At 43.2% G+C, this 18,377-nt stretch overlaps 1 protein-coding gene across 3 annotated transcripts in view; it reads right to left on the minus strand.

The window, feature by feature from the left end:
- Positions 1-2,664: 2,664 nt before the first annotated feature.
- Positions 2,665-18,377, minus strand: part of SOBP (sine oculis binding protein homolog) — a 116,779-nt gene continuing 101,066 nt past the window's right edge. For all 3 annotated transcript variants that reach the window (XM_064649833.1, XM_064649831.1, XM_064649832.1), the window contains one exon: positions 2,665-4,103. The gene's annotated coding sequence lies outside the window, so the exon portion shown is untranslated. The remainder of the gene's footprint in view (positions 4,104-18,377) is intronic.

The following is an 18,377-nucleotide window of genomic DNA, read 5'->3' on the forward strand; positions in this document are numbered from 1 at the left end:
TTCCAGGGGAATCCACCTGAACCAGCCTCAGCAAATTTGCTCTTAGTTCGAGCACAGAATGTTTGTCATAGTTGTTATTAAATGATGCTTTTACATATTCCAGGCCTATTTTTAAAACAAAGGCAATGAAGTTAGGGCATCCAGTTCTATATATGGACACTCCAAATGGCACTGAAATGCCTCATGCATGTGTTTGGCTGAGTGTTGATTTGGGTGTCCAAATATGGACCTCAGAATGGGATATATCACTTGGATAAGCATCCTTGCAAATTTGGCTCACAGCACTTATTTGAAAAAAGCAAATTTATTTCTATAATTTAGCATGGAAAAAGCACAAATTGTTTTCATTTTGAGGGACATCCTTATTCATGGAATTGGGCCACTCAAAAACTGTCATGTGTAGTAGTTATGAAAAAAAAATAAAGCCCTCAAAATCATCTAAGAAAACACAGCAGGAAATTAATGCAGAGCATTTGCAGCACATAGACCCCCTCTTATCACAAGGGCAAAATTCACGCTGACAGCGAGAATTTAGTGCTAGCAGAAGGACCCGTGCAGCTTGATCACAGCAAACTCCTCCTCTGCCCCAGCACTGTGAAGGGATGCACACAGGGGCAGCTGCTTAGACACCTGAGGCAAAGCTGCTTCTCTCTAGTCATGAAGACAATCTCTGCATCTCAAATCTGTGCATGTGCAAGAGCTGGAGCGATGGCTGTTGCACGCAGGAACTTTCCCCTCTATCTCCCAGTGCATCAGGATTTTCTTTGGCTCCTTGGTAGTGAGTTCTCCAGGAAAGAGCTTGGCTTGACTATTAGGTCTTAGTAAGTAATAAATAACATCAGCAGCAAGCAAGCACTGTTCTGCAAGTTTGCTGGGTTCCCACTAATTGCAAAGGACTTTTACATCCTTCGTGTAATTCCATTCATTTTGTTGGCATTGTACAAAGGATGGATTTGGCCTCAAAAATAAAGCAGGTTTCTCTTGCATAATGTATCATACCATTTGGTCTAAATTTTCCTCAAGGTTTATGTGTACTTGGATATTTCTCCCCATATATGCAGCTGGAGATATTTTTAAAATAACAAACAATGAACTGATTCAGCTGTCCAAAGCAGTTGTTCACATTCTGAATTTTGGGGTAAGTTGTTAAGAAAGTGTAAAGCAGGCAAATCTTCAGGAAAGCTAAGGTAAGTTTGTGATCATTGGAAATGTGTGAAGTCAGCTCCAGCCTAGATCACTTTCTCTGCCTCTGCTGTCCTGATGATTTTTGACAAGCTGATTCCATTTCTGGAAAAAAAAAAGAAACAAACAAAAAAACCCAGTTCATCAGAGAGAAAGATTTCTCTACAGAGTCTGTTGTTTTTCAGAAAAGTGAAAATGTGTGCTAACAATTCTGGACCACTGACAAAAGCAAAATCAACACACACAGCCTTGATTTTACAGCCAAGTTCATATGAATAAATAGAGATGCAGCAAGCTGTTTATAGGGAGACAAGCTTTACTCTACATGCCCTTCCAAGCAGGCATACTTAGGCTGTTGTTGTTTGCCTTACATGGCTGGTTAATGAAACTGTCTAATAGTTCCAGAGCTCAACAGACATTTCCAATCCCTACATCAGCAGCGCTGGCTGTGCTGGCCAAGAGCTGAGAACCAAACACAATTGTGTAAGATAGCTGTTGCAGAGGTCTGGGGGTGCTTGGGAGGAGTTTGGTGCTTTGAAGAACCTGTGATTTCAGGGGGAGTTCATACACGGAAAAGCCCCATCCTCACAAAAGGTAGGCAGAACACACTTCTGTACACTGCCATAGGTGCGGCATGAGCAAATTGTGCTTGGATAGATCCCCTCAAAATGAACGAAGCTGCAGCAAGTGCATCTATCCATGGGCCTTCTCCAAGATCAGGGCCTAACTCTGCACTGTGGTGAGTGCATGGTTTTTTCTCCCCATGCCTTAAATACTGCAGAAACAGAGAACTGTCAAGGGAGACATGAAGATGGAAGGGACATAGATACAGCTTTCAAGAACACTTACCCATATTTTTCTAAGACTTCAGACTGAGGGTTTTTTTTGTCTGTGATTAGGCAGGTAGAGGAATGAATAACCACATGCACAAAAAGGAAAAAAAAAATAAAACAACAGCACATTTAAGTGCATTTTTTTTCTTGGAGATTTATTTTGTTTTAATAAATCTGACACCAGTCAGGGAGAGAGAAAAGAGTTGCAAGCCCAAAAGGAAAGCAGAGCACTCTGAGGGTGCTTCAGATTCTTGCCCTCTTTAAGATGTTTCATCGGGATGTTTTTGAGCTCTCTCCTTAGACTCAGGAGTTGTTGGATTCCCTCCCCACCCCTCTTTTTTTTGTTGGTTTTTTTTTGTTTGTTTTTTTTTAAAAAGCGAGCTTACTCGCCCGGTGTGATTTCCAAGCTTTCACAGCTCTAATAAATAAGGAGCACCTGTAAAACAGTAGCTTGACTTAAGTGAAACTGTACAAAGGAAAATATAGAAATACAGTATATACATAGTGCTCATAGTGCACCATCACTACAAGGCTCTGGTTCAACTGACTCTGCTGCCCTGCTCCCAACACCGCTGACGCAGACACTGCTCCTGCAAACTGCTCCTCACTTCCCCGCAGCAGCCTTATAGAAAAGGTGTACTCTGAACACTCAAGAGTGAACAATTGCTTTATTTGAGTTAGTAAACAGTTACACTGAATCACAAGGTGATCTGAAATATTTTTTTTCGATTTTTTTTTCTCTCTTTTTGATTTTTGTGGGGGTTTTATGGGTTGCTTTTTTTTTTTTTTTTTTTTTACTTTTATTTTTTGGCTTTTTTTTGCTTTTTTTTTTTTTATTTGTCAGAATGGGATACTCCACGACTCTCTTACCAATTCAGTGCCAGTATAACATGCTCTAGTGTACTTTTGGACTCTTGGCTACAACTGTACAAGTGCACACAAGTAAATTCTACCCTGTTATCCTCCACCCACTGATTGAGGATCAAATTGCACATTTCTCTTAACCATGACAGGAGAAAGCAAACAGTGAAACAGAATCATGGGGGATCTTTCTCACTTTACCCTTGTTTTCATTGGTTTGTCCATACCATTCTAATTATCATGAAAGGGCTATGCATATGGAGAGATTGTCTCACTGCCTTCCTGGATCACTGAAAACCATCAGGGTTGAAATTTCATCCAAGTCTTTCGTGACGCCCAGCAAATATTCCCCTCAGATTATTTTACACCTTGAGGGAATTTTGGTCTTTAGTTCAACACTCTTGCTCTGTTCCCAAATGGGGCGCTATTTAGGGGAATTTAAAGAGAAAGCTGAGAAGAATAAACATTTACTGAGTTCTCTTGGCATTCAGTCTCTGAAAAACCACAGTATAAACTATTCATGCTGCTTCTTACATCTGTCAAATCAAAAATTAAAAGCCATAAAAGTGTAACACTGAAAATATGGCATTAGAAAGGATAAAGGTGGCCTTTGTAAAAATAACAAGGAAAGCATATTAGCCAATAAAATATTCTAACTCTTCATTTAAAAGTGCATCATGGGTAGGACAGAGATGACTCTGAAGTGTTGCCACTCCAGTATTACCCCTTTCCCCCATCAAAACTTGAATAGGTCCAAAACCATACAATGCAAATCACGATTCTTAGTGTAGCAGCAAAACCACAGCAGTTTTTCAAAGGGAAAAAAAAATTTAAAAAAAAAATCCATATCATTGTCCAGTCTCAAATATCTGAACTTCCAAGTCAGTGAGGGAAAAGTACCTATGTTGGTCCATGTGGTTTTTGAAACCTGGGTGAAAAATCCCCCCCAGCAAGAAACCAAGAGGAAAAAGCGTTCCAAGAGGAGAAGAAGGGTGGTCGCAGGAATGCTGAGCACACTGTGTAGGTCCATGATGTGCTGTCTTCTGGGTCAAAGGCACCCGTGGGACCGAGGCTTCCTCGGAGGGGCTTCATGACAGGAAGCTGCTTTCTTTGCTTGGACTTTTAGCCAGAGGGGGTGGTGAGCGGACCGGCTGGCGTCATTCGGTGGAGTGACATGGTTTGCTCTGCTCCCTTTCTCCATGCACGGTACCCTGTCAGCAAGTGCTCCTGCAAAGCAGACAAGCAGAGGAGGTCAGGGCAAGTGGCAGGAGACTCATTGCAGGCAGGTAGGGGCACTCTCTGAGCTCACATTCCACAAAGCCTCATACCGGACAAGTAGACAGGATGAGGCAGAAGCTTTACAGAGCTGCAATGTACTGCTCTTCACAGCACAGACAGGAAACTGGAGTCAGAGAAGGGGAAGCAATTGAATGAGGATCCCACAGCACCTGGGATGGGGATGGGACAGGGGATGTGCCAGGGCTCCCCACAGGCACGCACTGCATGGGCTGGTGAGTGGCTCCACAGGGCTGACTGGTCTCATGAGGAAACTGGCACAGTACCCAGAGACAGCTCCATTGTCATGTAAATACTCATCTCCCACTAACAGAATTAAATCTGTAGGAACTATTTATGCTGTGTGTGCAAACTGAAGATGCCCCTCTTGGCCTTTCCCCAAATCCATAGTCCTATAAAGCAGAAGTGTATGCTCAGCACAGCAAAACAAGCTGCTATGAGTGAGGTCAGGCTGAATTATCCCACAATCTCCTCAGTCTTCCCTTGGGATGATCTGCAACTTGTCTTGTACCACCACCATAACAGCTACAGCACCAGGGAGTCACAACCAGCAGAGCATGATGATTGGCACTGCCTAGCATGACAAACACAATTAAAATAAAGGCATTTTAGGACCCAAAGAAGAAGCAGGCATTACTCTCACTAAGGTAAACAATTGCCAAGATCTGGTATTTTCAATGTTGAACACATATATTTCCATGGACCACAACAAACCCCTCTAGATCCTGCTAGAGCAGATTACAGGATTAGGGAAAGGATTTAACCTTCTAGTTGTTCCCTTTTTGTATCCTGGTCGTCATTTCCAGGTCCATTTCTCTCCTGTTATTTGACGTGGGGTTCTAACTGCTTCTGTTTTCTTTTCTCATTTTTTAGGGCACAAAATGGATTAATTCCATAGGACCAGTTCAGACAAATCCCTTCTGAAGCCCACTAGTGCTTTGATTGGGTGAACAATAATGGAGTAAACACAGCTTTAATGATTTGAGCTCTTCAGAAAGCTGCAAGATATCTCCCCTAAAATAAGGTGAGCTTTGCCAGTGGTGAAGGCCAGAGTCACAAGAATCTTTGGAATCATGTTCTTGAAAAGCCAAATCACCTCATCAATTTAATGCAACTAACGACACGCAGGTGGTTATAAGCTCCTGATGCCTGGGGGCTACAGGGAGATACACCATTGCCTCGTGTGCTTCTGCTTCCCTTGCCAGTTGACCATGTAGGCTACCTGGCAGGGACTGTCCTTTCTCCCTACACAGTGAGCTTTGGACTCTGTCTCCTTGGATGGGATCTGCTGTCCCCTACAGATTTGGATTGAAACTCTGAAGTACTTATCGGCCTTAATTTTGGTGCTGGGGCACATTTTTCTTCTCAGTCTGCTCCACAACCTCCCCTTCACACTGGCTCCTCTGCAATCCCTCTCAACACTGTGCTTGTATCCCATTGCCAAACCTCCACCCTTCTCAAAGCAGAGATTGGAAGGCACATTGAATATGTCGACCAGCATAAACTGCCAGGGCACGGAGACCACTACATCTAGGTTAAGGAGTAACATTTGCACTTACAGCCAATGTGCCTAGCAAGATGAGCCTCTTTGTGTGCACAGAGAGCTGTGAACAAGAACTAGACTGAGAACTGGGATGTATCCACCTACTAAGTATTCCCCATAAAGTACACAACTGCTTTCTGTCACTTCTTTGGCTTGAAATCTTACAAGGGAAGCAGAGAAAATAAAACCCGTAATGTCTGTATGAAGCCTCACTTTGCACTTCAGGTATTTTGCCTGCTCCTCTCTTTCCATACATTGACAGAAATGAATTTCCATCCCTCACTAACCAGTCTCAAATGGCATGGCATAACACAGACAGGTAAATGATTTGGGAGGGAGAGCATAAAGTTCAGTGGTTCTTGATGCTTTCTGCCTAGAGCAGTTATCTATTTGTGTAAGTTCTGTCTGTTTTCCCCTACTGCGGATAGACTCAGTGTAACAGAGAGTGCAGACTGGGGAGAAGAACCTTCCCCACTGACTGGCTCATATGGCAGTAATTGCATTTGATGAATGCATCTTTGTAGCGATCAAGTGACAGAATAAAAATCCATATCAGGCATAGCATGCAAAGTTCTATAAAGAAATGAGAATGTACTAGTCATCACTGCTTCAGAGTTTGATGTCATGCACCTCGTGCCAACACTAGTGTGGATGACCAGCACAATTAAGTCAGCTATTTATATCTCCCCAAAAAAAACCAAATTATTTTTTAGGAGAGCAACATATGCTCTTCACCCCAGCTGAACCTGCCTTCAACACACATCAAATATTGCTGACCAGACAGAAAAATTGCATCAGCCACAAAAGAAGAATTTTCATACGGATAAAGCCACGGAGTTGAGCTTATGTGAGTTGTGCTGAGGTGAACATACTGGGTTTTTCTTGCTTTCCGAAACCAAGAAGGGCTGGGCTGATTCTGGGTAGAAAGCCCACACAGAAGTCAGAGGGAGGCTGCAGTTCCAATCCAAGAGGCAGCAGGAAAAATGTGACAGAGACAGTAAGCAGGAAGGCTCATTTCTGGCCTACTGTTAGTGCAGAGGGGGAAAGAGAATAATGCAACTGGATGATGACCCAGCTCAAGCAGGTGACTTAAAGATTCATCTATGAGGGCTCAGATAGTGATGCAGTGCTTCCCTGAAATAGGTGAGAACCGCACTGGTGCCCTCGGAGGCTGAGCAATCAGCAGCTGTGACACAGGCTGCACCCACACAGAGCTTCCTCTTTGCTTGATGCCCTGACACATGAGGATTTAAATCCTTGCTAGAGCAACATAGAATTAGAGCACGGCAGGTCAGTTTGGCAGCTAAGGCAAAAGCCTCCCCACAAGCGTCCCTGCTCCCTTTCTGCAGCTAGCCAGCTCTTTCCAGGTGCTGCTGCAGACCTATAGCCCTTTGTCCTGTGCAGCCCCTGAGACTGTTGCGGTGGGAAGCTTGGCCCTGCTTGGTAGAGCCAAGTGCTAGAAGTGCTCCTCGCTTCACTCCCCCTCCATGCTGAGGAGTTGGGTAGCTCAGCTGCAGGGGAATGTCCTTCTTCTGCTCCCTCACACCCAAGCACTAATCCCTATGTGTCTGCTCCTAACACTGCCCCAGGTGCCAAGCATGGCAGCATGCTCCTGCTGGCAGTGATGGCCACCAGAAATAGCTGCTTTTACACTGTGTCCTCCCCAGTGAGGTCCTGCCCCCTCAGGGTGGCCAAGTCATTGACATGGTTTGGGATACATGCATGCACCCACACCCACCCACACCCAGTTTTTTCCATGGTTGCTTCCCTCTCATTCTACGCTCCATTGAATTCTATCTCCAAATTCACATCTTATTGTTCAGGAAAAATTAGAGACTGGGTGGGAGAGGCTGAGGCAACTGTTGATGTGGACTGGCATGGCAGAGTTTCTATAATTTAGCACAGCACTTAATTCACCCAGACAATGAATGCTGACGTGCTAAAAGAGGCCTAGTTCATCTGGGACATGCACAGCTCTAGAGTAAAGGCACTGCAATTATTTTCTCAGGGAAACTGCTCTGATGATAAACCACAAGAGTGCAGCTAAAGTCAGCATGGGAGCAAGCTCAGCCCTGGAAACACTCCGGAATCATCTGTTACTTGTAATAGTTCTCCAATATATTTTATTTTTTTTATTTTTTAGCAATTCTTAAAGCAGTTTAAGCTTCTTCATTAAAACCTTCCCCTTTCAACACTCTGTGATTTATCTTTCCATGAGCTGACTGAAAGGATGCCACATTGCAAAAGTCAGGGGAGACCTTTAGCATGAATAGGAAAAGAAGCAGAGTCCTTATGCACCAACTCTTGATTTCAAAGGTGGTGATTTCCTTCTGCTCTGAACTTGCACGCTAAGAATCCTCAGCTTTGGGTCAGCTATTAAACTAAGGTTCTCCCACCTACTGAAACATGAGATGTAAACTGAGCAGACATTGTGACTTTAAGAAACGCATTGGGGAAGAGCCCTGGGATTTGCCGTCCTTTTATGCCTAGGCAGAAGAAGTAGTAAGAACGCCCCCAGCTCTATGACTGAAGTGTTGCAGGGATGCACCATGTCTGCAATTGCATTCAGTTGCCTTGTAGTCAGGGAAGGACCTTGAGAGAGAAAGATGAACTGGAAAGCAAAAGGTCTGTTGTATGCTGACTCCTGCTTTACTGCATCAGTTCCTAGAAAAGCTTTTGGGGAAATTTCACCAGTTTACATCTACATTCCACTCCTTGCTGGTACAGTTAGGACCATCTCTCACTAAACTTATTCAATTAAATTGAACCCTGAAACTAGCTGGTGAAGTCAGGAACAGTGATGTATGCCACCATGACCTTGTCATGTAGCAAGGAAATGGTGGAAATACAGTTCCAGGCTCTTCTTCATGCTCCTGCATGGGCCAAGGGAAAATCATCTCTCAAAAAGATGGACCAAAGGAACCTTGACTGTGGAAGAGACTCTGAGAGTCACCAAGGAAATGTGGGGTCCATGCTTCTGGATTTACCAGACAGCCAGTTCACTGAAAAGAAACAAGATAGAAATGGAGCTTTCTCTGCCTCTTTCAAAAACAGTGACCATCATTCAAACCCCAGGTATATAACAGCAGAGTCTGCTCTTGACTCCTTTGTTCCAGCCTCAGGCTCCATGATAGGGATACAGCATAAGGCAACGGGAAAAGGAGTCTCTTTCCTCCATTATACATTTCCATAAAGACAAAACAGGAGTACAGTCTAGAGCCTCGGTAAGCATGCAGCTCTTCTTCATAACCAGTGGAAATAGAATTACCTAAATTCAGCAGAGACCAGACATATACTTGAGGAGAATGGCCTGGGTTGCTGTAAATCCTCCCTGTACCAGAAGGCAGCAACACAGCTTCACCATACCACTTGCTCTGCACAGACTTGAGGGGCATTGCACCTCCTCTCCCCTTCAGATTTGGATTCTCCTGGGCAGAACAGCTGCCACCAGGAGCCCGTGCCACAGCGTTTTAAATTTTCACTTCCTCATGTTCACATCACTTCCAAGCTTTTTGGGAAAGCAGATCAACACTGAATCAGTCTGCTTTCACCTTTCCTCTCCTTGCATTACAGGTAGGGCAGCGGTAGGGGTTCAGGAATTTTAACAGGAGAGGACCAGTGTCTTCATTCTCCTTTCCACAGCCTGGGGTGCTCCAGAGCAGGCACTGTGTTCAGTGCTCTGAAACACATCTGGTAAGAGTCTCTATATCCACCAGCTTTGGAGGAAGGCAGAGGAGACCAGACTTGGTAGGCTAAGATGAGCATTTGTGTTGTTATCCAGATTCCAGCATCGGTGTTGCTGTCTGGTTTCCCTGCTGTTGTCATCTTTCCTTCCCTGTCTATACCACATTCTTCTTTTCAAAGTAGCAATCTCCTGAAAGCCTCTCTAAATAGTCTCTTCATATAATTTTTCAGCATATCAAAGAAGTTTCATGTGGTTTAACCTCTTGTAGAACGATTGCTCAGTGAGTTTATGAAAATCTCCTTCATTTTCAGTGTGAACTAAAGGCAAAACTAATGTCAACCAGACCCTCCTGCCCAGTCTCATGATACCATCTTTCTCCAGGCTTTTACTGACAGGAGGTCTCTGATTTATATTTTGGGGCACTTTGAGATATGCACATGGGTCATGCAAAGTGGAAAATTTCTCCATGGTTCTGGATTTCTAATCTCTGCATTAGAGTGTACCCTATAGCAGACCACTACAGTGGCCCACAGAGTTTGCCAGGGCCAGTCCTGACCTACACTAGGATAACTGGGTATATCTCCACAAAAACAAGGCAGCCCATCGCCCTCCAGTTAGTGCAGAACAAGTGTGTTTGGCAGCCTGGTAACTAGTTTGTTTTGCCCCACTGATGTGCAGACGTGGTAGAATATATGATTTTCCTCTGAAAAAAAACAAGTCAAATTTTCAACAAAGTTTCCCATTCTAAGCTCGAACAGAGCTGAAACTTTGCAAGGATCTTTTAGCAAAAAAACACCCCAAAACAACAACAAAAAACACCTCAAACCAAACCAAAACAAAATAGAACCCCAAAAAAACCAAACAAGCAAACAAAAACCCCCAACAACAAACAAAACCAAAACCAAACAAAACCAAAAACAAAACCAAAAAAACCCAACCTCAAAACATAAAAGCTGAAACAAAATACAAACCAAATCCAGACAGTTTCTACTCTCCTTTCCTGAAAACAGGCAACCACTGTGATGTGATAACCCTTCTTTAAGCCTCCGATTTTGTCTGAATCAGAATAGAAACTTCAGCTTGAATTTCAGCAGCCTCCTGTGGGCCCAAACCACTAGGCTTTTGGCTATTCTGAGGTGCTTCTCAATTTTCTTATTCAAGTTGATTTCTCCACTAAAACCAATTAAATAGCCAGAAAAAGGCAGATTAACTGTTGGTAGTGGTATGGAGGATGGTGAGGGTGGATGTCTTACTGAGCCACAGCCCATACCTCCCTCTGAGAGTCCTCCCCCTCACCTGGGTTACACTTGGGCCTGATTTTTTAACCTGAAATGCTATTGTGGGTCACAAAATTATAACAATTACAACAACAATAGTAACCATACTTTTTTTTTTCTTTTCTTTTTTTTTTCAGAATCAGCATTTGCAAATTTCAGCATCATCTATCAGGAAGCAATCAATATTTTCCCATTTTCCCATTAACGAACCCTCCATCCCTAACCATTCAGGACTGAATGTCTGGCACCATCTCTGTGGCATTTCTCCCTGGTTTTCACAGCCCCCATCCTGGTTCCTTTCAAGTCTAAGGCTCATCCAAAGGCAAGGGGGCATGCTCAGGTGGTCAAAATGTCATGTAGATTATACTGTGGGGAAAGGAAAAGGAAACCCCCAGAACACATAGGGAGCAAGTGGGTGAGACCTGTCATAGACCTCAGTGCAGTGCTGGGCACCTTAGAGAATCCCCCTTATCACCAGCACTGCTTGATACTGAAAGACCTGCATTGGACCCAACCATTGCTTTAGATTTTCTCTGTTTCCCACCTCAAGAAAACAGGAACTACACTGTTTACCACCAAGAAGAACATTTCAGCAATAATTGATAAACTGCTTCAAATAAAACTGAATTGGCATTTTAATTGATCTGTGAAATTTAGGGTCCGAATTCAAATTTTCAATGACTTCATCATGTATCTTTTCTCATCATGTTCAAGCTTCTCTCTGTTGGAGAATTCCTGTGGGAAAGGGCTCTTTTTCTCCTCCTTTTGGATACACAATTTATAAGTGGCAGCATAAGTGGTTCATGAAACCTTATAAATATTTGGAGCATAAGCAGACAACACAAAGTTTTACATTTAACCATATGGGCTCCAAATAAATAGCTGAAAAGTGCTCTAACCATAGGTTTCAATATCAGTCGCCTGATGATGGGATGCAGATCTTTCCAGAGAGGTTGGAACTCCATAGTTATTTCACTCAACACTACCCAACCCCTAAACCCCCTATTTTTTAAATTATTTTTTTTAATGTGTCCCTCAATGGAAGTTGATTACATTACACAGCATGAGAGTCCAAAACTGGGACTGAAAGATGGAGCCCAACAGAGAGCATGGGTCTCCTCTCGGTAAATGCAGTCCAGCCTCTTTACCTCTAGAAAATTTGTTATTTAAGCTTGGCTCGAATTTAAGGCAGCAATGTTTCAGAAACACTTGGAAAAGCAAGCCAGCTGCAGGGTGGATATCATTACAAAGTGAGACACACGTTGTACAGGAATACCATTCTTTCCAGAAGCCAAAGTTGTGTCTGGGGAAGTAAAGCCATGCAAAGGAGTCAGAGGCAGGACCTTGATCCAGAATGTTCCGAGGGCCTTCAACTTGCATTAAAGGCACTGAGCACTGAGTGCACCCAGTACTGAACAGGACCAAGCCCAGATATTTAATCAGCTGTAATTTTCATGGTAGAAGCAAACATTAAATAGTTGAGGGTTCTGCAAAATGTTAGAGGTTACTTTGATTCACGGCTCTCACGAGATGATCACACGCTTCCAAACATAACCTCCGGTCTCAGGAGTGCAATGCAGCTCATTATCAAAATACTATAAATAAGGTCATGATTAGTAGGTCTCAGCCATGAGGTCTTGACTTATGGGGGCACCCAGGCACATGCTTAACTTGCCTGTTTTACTCTACGGGACCTATAAAAGATTCAGGAGAGGCTCAGCAGGTAATCTGGAAGCAAAAATTGCTTCAGAAAGGCTTGCTTGCCATCATCTAATTTCCTCCTGACTTCTTACTCAAAGAATTTCACTTCTGCTTTGCTTCAATCTTCCACCTTTTTTTTTTAACAAGAATTTAATTTTATCTTAAAATCTATGGCTCACTGCTTGAGTATGTCCAACAACCACAGTCCTCAAAAGTGTTTTGTTCCTTTCTCTCCCACTTTCATTGCTCATAATACTGAGAAATACTTTATAAGCTTTCCACAGTTGTTCAGAGCTCACTGCTCTGCACTGAAGTTGGCCATGATGTTTCAGGGTCAAGCTTCACAAAGACTGTGAGGTGCTTAGCTCCTTACCAGATTTCAGTGGCAATCAGACACATCCTGTCCAGCATCTTGGCCTCTGCATGTAAAAGCAATTGTTTTCTAGATGATGTTTTTACAAGAGTGCCTGTCTGTTTTACTATGGTCTTTGTTGCTATGGACTCTGTATTTAATTATGAGTTGTGGTTTTCCCCCCCTATAAACTTTCCCTGGGCCACTGACTTCAGTAGCTAGATGGCAAAAGAACAGGTTAATGGGGGAGCTAGAGTCTCCCCATATGGCTGTTTCAATATTAACACTTTTGAATACAGCCAAATCTGCCTTGAAACAACTTAAACAAGAAGTGCATTAGACCATATATGTATGAAAGTGCCTGATTAGTCTTTAAAGCCTGGCAAAGTATTATGAGTAACTCATCATTTCAAATGAATGTGGGTTGTACCAGCTTAGGGAATGGTGTGGATTGGATGCTTAGTTCAGTTCAAATAATTTTAATTTCATGATACAATTAAAACTAATCACAGCAAGTAAGCACCAAAATGATCTCTGAAGTCAGGGGTCTCAGGTCCCGGGAGCTGTCAGGTAGGCTACAGTCTCCAGGAGTTACAGGTTCTGCAGATTTCTGTGGGTCTGTCAATCAAGCTATGACCATTTTTGCTGTCTGAAGTTCTAGCCATGTGTTTTCTTTGCAAACAGCCCTAGATGCTCATTACCTTTACAGATCAGACCAGGTGTAGTTATTTTCTAAATTGGGGTCAAGAATCAGATTTCATATTTGAAACACATGCCCTAGGAGGTTTTATAGAAAAGCAGGAGGAGCCCATCAGAAATCAGTCCTTGCTCCTTTGATTCAAAGAGTGTGCAGTGATCTATGGCAGCATACCACGAGCCTGCTATTTACTGCCACTGAGACGGAAGTTAGCACTCCCACACCCCGGCAGCAAGATGTGGGAGCTGAAAGCTACACTGGAAGTATGTCATTTTATACTTCACCATTTTGAGAATCTTTTTTTTCTTTCCTTTTTTTTTTTTTTTTCCCTGGGAAATCCTTTTTCTGATTTAATATATCTGAGAAGGTACACAGGCAGTTTTGAAACATAAGATCACACTGCTAGAGTCAGGCAGCTCCCAAGGGCAAAGCTTCAGTTCCCAGCAAATGTGTTTAAGACTTAGCGGTGTTAGCAGTCTCTCCTCTCCCCCTTGGGATAAATGGAAAATTTCTATAGGCTCATAAGAAGCTAGGTGAAGGAAAACTTCTGAAGCAGAAGAATAGGTGCTAAGTGTATGAGTCCAATTACTCTGTTGATTTAGATTAGTTTAGCATCAGTGGAATCATATTCAGTTAAAATTAGCTAAATCTCTGGCCCATAATATTGTGTCAATAATGATGACTAGCACAGAAATATGTTTAAATATAGAAAATCTGTTTTCAAGTATATCTTTGAGGTCAAATTTTGTCCTGTTCATAGCAAGCAGGGCAGGGTAAGATGTTGGTAGATGGATGTTACAGTGACAGGGGAGAGAAGAAGTCTCTTAGGGCAGAAGAGGAGGTTAATAGCTATGCCCCTTGCCTCAGGAATCCTGACCAGAGCAGGAAATCTTGTGCTTGACCATTATGGGCAGAGGAGCTCACAGTGGGATATAGATTACCTCTGCCCTGAACAGGAGTGGTTCTGCATGTTGTATATTTTTACGACTACAATGCATGGACTAGACAGATGAAGGTGTGCTCTGTAACTCAGCAGATGCTGACCCCAGGACATACAGGTTGGCTCTGCAGGTGGCTACTATTTCCATTATTTCTGGAAGAAGTTCTGCTGACACAAGCAGAAAAATTCCTTCCTTTTCTTACCCTTCTGTCCCCAAAGTAGGATTAGCCAACACACATACACATACACAGAACCTAATTGTGAGTTTAGCATTTGCCACTTGATTTTCTAATTCAGTTTATCATAACTATCATGTTAAATACAAGCAGATGTCAGTGTTTTCATTTATTTGCTTTAGGAAACCTCGACATCAAAGCTGGAGGGTTAAAACTGATCCCGTCAGGACATAAAGCATGTAGCAGGCAACACTAACACTGCTAATTTTAGAAACTCACGTTGCTCAAACTTGAAAAAATAACACTCAACAGAATATTCTCCCTAGCTTCATTCCTTTATCATAGTAGGACTTTGGCACCGAGACATCTTTTGCTAGTTCCTCAAATTGCATCAAGCAAGATCAGCTTGACAGTCCATATCCTGATGGAGAGACTAAACTTTAACATCAAGGATTATGTTGTTGATTAGCACTTCCAACAATCAAGTAATTGGTACATTTAATAATCCAGAGTTTGTCGACTTGCCCAAAAAGGTCATGCTTGCTTTGATTCCTTTTTAGAGAGTCCATGTTGCCACTATATGAATTCAATCTGTCTGTCCAGAATTCTAGCATAAAAATATTTGGCTATTTTCCTTCTTGTCATACAATTTGATGGGAAATAAAATTCAGGAAAAGTTGCACATTAGGGCAATATGTTCAGATTTTCCAATTAGGGTAGGCAAGAGAGAAAAAGAGAATTTGCTGGACTTTTTTTCTCCCAGGTTAGTGTGGCCAGTGCAACCAATACAAACCTCCAAGGGTCCAAGTCAACACAATTATTGGTGCAGTTTTTGCCCTCCTTGTATTTTATCAGAATTTCTATGAGGTTGGGAGTCTCTCTTGAGGGATCCTCCCCACATCTGGACAGCCCAAGGAGCAGGGTTTTACCTCCATGCTTCCTGGCAGGAGGAACTAACCCATGGGCACAGCAGAGGTCACGGCTGCAGTGCAAGAGGCTGCACCAATGTTCTCCTCCCCCTGCTTACCCCCTCTGCGTAGACACAGACAGGTCTGAGTGCTGTGCAGTTTTAACAGGCAGGGAGAGCGGAAATCTAAGCAGCCCCTTTGCTCCCCCAGACTGGCTATGACCAGCAATAGTGAAAGGAGGGCTCTGCATGAAACCACAGAGTCCTCACCTCAAATCAGTCATCAGAACTGCATATATCACTTGTGCGTGCTTGAGAGGCTCAAAACCGACCCACGTTTCACTGCGGTACCCACTGGAATGAGATGGTTACCATGCTGTTTATTTCTACAGAGTATTTGGGGTATCTTCTTTCCCTTGAAGCACGTAAGGACCTGATCTCACATCTCTTCTGCTTAGAGGCTGCTTTTTTTCTTTTACTGGAGGAAGGAGGGGACAAACACAGACTAATAGTCATCACCGTGCCATGCTATGCTATTGCACAAACCCCAGAGGTACGGCAGTCACTTAGGCTGGGCTTTTTAACTTCAAGTGTCTATGGGGACATCTATGTCTACGCCAGTCACCCTAAGTTTCCTTCACAGCAGGGAGAAATAGGCATTCCTAGGGCACAGTTTGTCTGAGCTGTCTTAGTTGCTGACTTCAGGATGAGCTCAGCTGTCTCTTGAAATGCCTGCTTCTCTAGGTTGATTTTAAAGAGAATTTAGACAATTAGCTCAGCTGTGTCTTTGTTCCAGATGTCTGTATTGGGTCAGATTAATCTTGCCTGGCAACCTGAAAACTTTCCTGTAAGTTAACCCTCACACTGAGACAAAGGAATATGTAAAACCCTCGGTGAATGGGAAAATGGTTATTCCTGAGGATAACCACAGTGGCAGTTATTGACATTTAGAGAATACAAAGAGCTGAGGACAGTAACTGAGTGATAAAGCATCCTTCTTGTCTTTCCAATGCAGCTTGTTCAGTTTGCCCACTTTCACTGTCAAATACTATCTGTGAAGTTATGTCGTGTATAATCACATCAACAGGCAAAAATACATAACTCGGTGAAGCCAGAACTCTCTCTGAGATTTTAAGCTCTGGCTCTGAATAACATTAAACTCCTCCTGGGATTGGGACCTCATCAAAATGGCATTGCTGCAGTCTGGATGGTCCAGCCAAGCAGAAATAGATGCTTAGAACCAGCCTGTCTTTGTCTACACCACAAGCACATAAATGTGCAAGTGTCCTAGCACTGGCTTGAAAGAGCTATGAGGAGCTTGAATAAGATGGGAAAGAAAGGGTTAATCGTGGCTCTCCTAAAATTAAATAAAAAGGATACAGCCAAATACTGGACTTCTCACTACTCCTAGATAGAAGAGTGCGTACATTTATGAAGAGAATCTTTCAAGCTCCAGAGGTAACACTGAGGTTTGCAATAAAGATCTCACTGCCAAGGGACATTTAGTCCATCCATATCTCAGGATATGGGGGTAGAGGGATCCCCACTAGTAGGACCTAGGAATGTGTAACGATTTAAAATATCCATTTGACTACTGAGTTATTGTATATGTTGGTTATTAGTCCAAGGATGTTAACTATAACTATGTCCTCTGTTCTTACTAACGTATCTTTTAAATGTGTCAGCACATGCTGACAGCAAAGAATAATGGTTGTGTTCCACCAAAGAAAGAAAATAAATAGTTTATGATCAAGAGAAGCAATGTTTCTGGCACTGCAACCAGCACAGGGGATGTGGTGTTAACAAATAAAAAGAGAGTCCTGACTATACTATATATTTTGATGGTGCAATTAGCCTGCACTGATGAAGCAGGGAGACATTACAGTGGCCCAGATTCCACTGCATGCTGCTGCTGTCTATGGCTGTAGGTGCCAAACACCACTGCAGTCACTATTTGTGCTACCAGGGACAGGGATTTACTGGAGGCTGCAGAATATTTCATGGATTGTAATGAAATCTGGCATGTCACCAAGCCACATCCGGCAAGCCATCAGTATTTTACTGCTGAACAGATTTCTTGAAACACCCACTATTTCCCCTTTTCCTGAAAGAAGCTCTCCGTGCTTGTGAATCTAAACAATTGTAATTACATTATCTTGTTAAAGAATACCTTCAGGGCAGGTAGCTCAGTGTGCAGCTGCAGGGTGAGCCTCTGGATGTCAGGAGCCCGAGCCCCAGGCAAGAGGCCATGAACTGCCGACCCTTTGTGTAACAAAGACATGAGGACCAACCAGGGACAGGACACTCAGAGACACCACAGGAGCCGATGACCCCCAGACTCTCCCGCGTTTAGACTGTAAGAGTATAAAGCCCAGGGGTTCTTTTGTTCTGGGTCCCTCCTCAGAAACACCCAGCTTGAGCTGTTATTTTGTTACTTAGAAATTGCACCATGACTAAATTATTTTAAGGATCTGGATGTCTGAGACTCTGTTATGGGAAACATGGGGTCAAGCCAGTAAGGAAACCTGGTCTGTGTGAGTGTGGGGTGTGTAGCTGCAAAGAGACTTCGATCCCAGCTCACGTGCTGCAAGGGTGACTGCAAGAGTGACTCCTGGATGGTCAGACAGGGAAGTTTCCTAACCAGTTTCTTGTTCACAACTTTGAAGCATCAGACATATATTAAAATATCTCTGCCTTGTTTTGCAGCCCTACCAGGAACCACACACACATACCAACTGCAGGGCTGGGGGAAACCTCAGCTGCTTTTCTAAGGTAGGAGATTTGCACCCAAGGCCTTGGGTACTTTAGATAAGGGAGTAAAGGCCCATGGCAGAGGTTTTCCTGCCATAAGCTACAGCATCCAGGTCCCAAACAGCAGGCAGTCCCTAGGCACCAATATATGAGGAAGGCAAGCGCAGGGAGAGGGG

Source organism: Pseudopipra pipra, chromosome 3 (assembly GCF_036250125.1).
Source record: "Pseudopipra pipra isolate bDixPip1 chromosome 3, bDixPip1.hap1, whole genome shotgun sequence".
NCBI lineage: Eukaryota > Metazoa > Chordata > Aves > Passeriformes > Pipridae > Pseudopipra > Pseudopipra pipra.